This window comes from Durio zibethinus, unplaced genomic scaffold (genome assembly GCF_047325235.1).
Source record: "Durio zibethinus cultivar Kanyao isolate XHJ-2024 unplaced genomic scaffold, ASM4732523v1 HiC_scaffold_134, whole genome shotgun sequence".
Classification (NCBI taxonomy): domain Eukaryota; kingdom Viridiplantae; phylum Streptophyta; class Magnoliopsida; order Malvales; family Malvaceae; genus Durio; species Durio zibethinus.
The window spans coordinates 37,501-40,769 of NW_028322757.1; the positions used below are offsets into that span (position 1 = coordinate 37,501).

The 3,269-nt window shown below is 32.8% G+C and overlaps 3 non-coding genes across 3 annotated transcripts in view; 2 read left to right on the forward strand and 1 right to left on the reverse strand.

Moving 5' to 3' along the window:
• The window catches only part of TRNAY-GUA (transfer RNA tyrosine (anticodon GUA)), an 84-nt gene extending 79 nt beyond the window's left edge, over window positions 1-5 (forward strand). The window contains exon 1 of the tRNA in view: window positions 1-5. This exon is cut by the window's left edge and continues 79 nt beyond it. This is a non-coding gene — a tRNA (tRNA-Tyr).
• Window positions 6-496: 491 nt separating this feature from the next.
• TRNAD-GUC (transfer RNA aspartic acid (anticodon GUC)) lies at window positions 497-570 on the forward strand. Its single transcript has one exon. It is a non-coding gene; the product is annotated as a tRNA-Asp (tRNA).
• Window positions 571-2,933: 2,363 nt separating this feature from the next.
• TRNAC-GCA (transfer RNA cysteine (anticodon GCA)) lies at window positions 2,934-3,005 on the reverse strand. The gene has a single exon. It is a non-coding gene; the product is annotated as a tRNA-Cys (tRNA).
• Window positions 3,006-3,269: the final 264 nt, after the last annotated feature.

Sequence of the window (3,269 nt, forward strand, 5' to 3'; positions counted from 1 at the left end):
GCCCAATAATTCGCTGATCCGCCATAACATAAAATGCCCATTTTTTTGTATTTTGTTTTCCAGAAAAGCCAAACAAAAAAATTAGGGAAGAATAAAAAAAGTCCAATTTTCTGATATATCCATCCCTACCGCTATTTGTTTTTTATTTGTTCTATTTATTTGTTCCCATAAATTCTGACCTTGATAATGATCTAGATTCATATCAGGATCATTAAGTATAAAGTTTAATGAAAAGAAAGAGTAAAGTAAAGAAAAAAGACTCTTTTTTTTTTTTCATTTTAAAATTGATTATCGATCGATTTGGCAATAACGAAAGGATTACTAGTAACTAGTAATCCGCGTTGCTCTCACTAAAGCGCATACCCGTATGGATATCAATATATCACTCGCGCCTTTGTTTGTTACAACACGGCGATTCGAATCTAAAATTTAAATAGAAAATGGCTTGAATGAAATCATAAGAATATCTATGCTGTACACTTTTCTTTATTGCCCTGGGATTGTAGTTCAATTGGTCAGAGCACCGCCCTGTCAAGGCGGAAGCTGCGGGTTCGAGCCCCGTCAGTCCCGACGGATACAATAAAAAAAAAATACATCAATTGATCCCTCCATTTTCTGTGAAAGGGAATACAAATGAAAGAATTTCATTCCCAAGGATAGCCTTTTTTATTTATTTTTTCCTTTCCATTTTTTGTTGGGGTTTATTTGTAAACTATTTGTAAACGGTGAAAGTGGAAAAGCAGTCAGATGATACATCATCAGATGATTGTACAAGGAAGGCGGTAGATTATCGAAAAGAAAGAGTGGAAAAGAATATATAGAAATAAAGGAAAGGAATTCTTTTGATTGGGCCAGGAATCCAATTTTGTATTCGGTGTGGATAAAAGAGCTTCCTATGTTATACTATTCAATTCTCGACGGTGAATCGATTTGATAGCTTAGATATTGTTATTCATGATATTGATCCGATTCGATGTCATTGAAATGTAAGTCATCGCATTGAATTTACAAGCGACAAATTTATCATCTCTATGGGATTAAATCCCGAGTTATTGCGAAGTAAAAAAAACAATGAAATTATGGAAGTAAATATTCTCGCATTTATTGCTACAGCGCTGTTCATTCTAGTTCCTACCGCCTTTTTACTTATAATATACGTAAAAACTGTCAGTCAAAGTGATTAATTTGAATGAAACTTGACTTTTTATCAAGGATTTAAGAAAAAAAGGATTCCAATTTCACGTCTTAAATAAATTAAATAAAATGAATGGACTAGAATCAGCAGTATCCTATCAAACTCGATAGTATGGTAGAAAAAAAATATGAATCTTTCTACCATACTATCCATATCTATTATTGTAATGTATAAAGATACAAGCTTAATATAGATGAATCTACAATATGTATCTTCATACATGTCGATATCAATTAAATATATGTAATGAAATATATGTAATGTACATAGTATCTCAATTTTATTTCTTCGCTTGATCTATTTTATTTGTGTTGATTTCAATCAATCTGAAATAATTGAAAGGCAAGTCTTACGATTTTCTAATTCTTTCATTTCATGGAACCGATTTTTAATTTAACTTCTTTTCTTTGATCCATGATATGAAATGAGTCAATAAAGCATGGCATAAATAAAATTCCTAAAATAATAAATAAAACAGGGGGTAAGTGTGCAATATGTGACTACACTAAGGCAAGATCTTATTAAATAAAAGAACTACTTTTTTTCTCTTTGAACAGTAACAGTAAAGAGGGAAGGAAATAAAAACAAACAAATACAGAAAAAAAAAAGGGGGGGGGGTTCCTTGTCCCTCATTGTCCATATATAACTCTGGTAAGAGCTGGTTCATCAAAATAGAAAATTTAGGAAGAATTCTTTTTTTTTTTTAATAAATTGCCTATCATCCGTATCCCTTTTACTTTCGAAATACGAACATGGGAATTATTGAAATGTTTGTTTGATTTTGATTGAAAGGGTATTATTCATAGAATACATTACTCCACTAGAATCCAAGAATTTCGAAATGAAGACTAATAAAATAGTTAAAAAGGCTTTGCAAAACGATCTAGAAAACAATTGATACGGTTTGATTCCTCAACCCAATTAGAAGTACCCCTAGAGTCCACTTCTTCCCCATACTACGAGTGAAAGGGAAAATGTAAAGACTACCATTAAAGCAGCCCAAGCAAGACTTACTATATCCATGTGTATTATGTCCCCTAATTTCTATGAATATGAAACAAATAGGAAGGAATTTTTCCATTATTGTTCACTAATAATAGTGGAATTACCGGTGCAGAGTCAAAAGGAAAAGGGAATTCTGACACACCACCGTTGATGAAACACTTCAATAAATCCGCTTATAACAAGTTCTTATATGATTTCTAGTAAAATCGAGAACCATTAAGCACAAGCAAAATACGCAGTAACACTTTTGGAAGTATCAAAAGAATGTTACTCACATGTAGCAATAATAAGACTTCTTCTTTCTTTTGGTGTCCCTTATTAAGTAAAAGCCAATTATCCATCCAATCTAATATTGATTGGATGCCTGAACACTCAGAGACTTTCATCAGTCTGTATACAAAGTATCTTCCAACCCTTCTACAACCATTCATTAGTTAATTAAACACTCCCGTTATCCAATCTAATTCAAGACTCCGATAGTAGCCCCTCTATTAGTAGGGGAGGGGCTACCATATCAAGATTTACTCATTCCCTTCCACTACTCTAGTTTTTCCTTGAATCCTAGACGTAAGGATTTACAACACTTTAGAAAACAAAACCTCCGGAAGTTTATAATCAAGTTTATAATCAAGAAAGTATCAAGAGTCCTTTTCTTACACTTGTTTTTGCCGGAGAAAATTGGTCGAGTTATATCAGCAAAACAGAATATAGGATTTCGCGTTTTTTGTTGATCAGGCGACACCCGGATTTGAACTGGGGAATAAGGGATTTGCAGTCCCCCGCCTTACCGCTCGGCCATGTCGCCAAAAGGCTACAAACAAAAAAATGAGAGTATCCCCTTTTTATTTTTAGATTGGATCCATACCTTCAATTGGTTATAGTATCTCAAGACACACAATATCTAAAAACAAAAACTTTCCCTTTCTTTTTTCTTTTCTATTGAAAAAGAAAATGTGGATTCTCAGTTACAAAAGTAAAAATGCAGGACAAAAAAATTGGAACCATTAACTATTAACTATTGACGGCAAATTTATGGACGATTCTTCTTCACTTGTCTTTCTCTAATGGT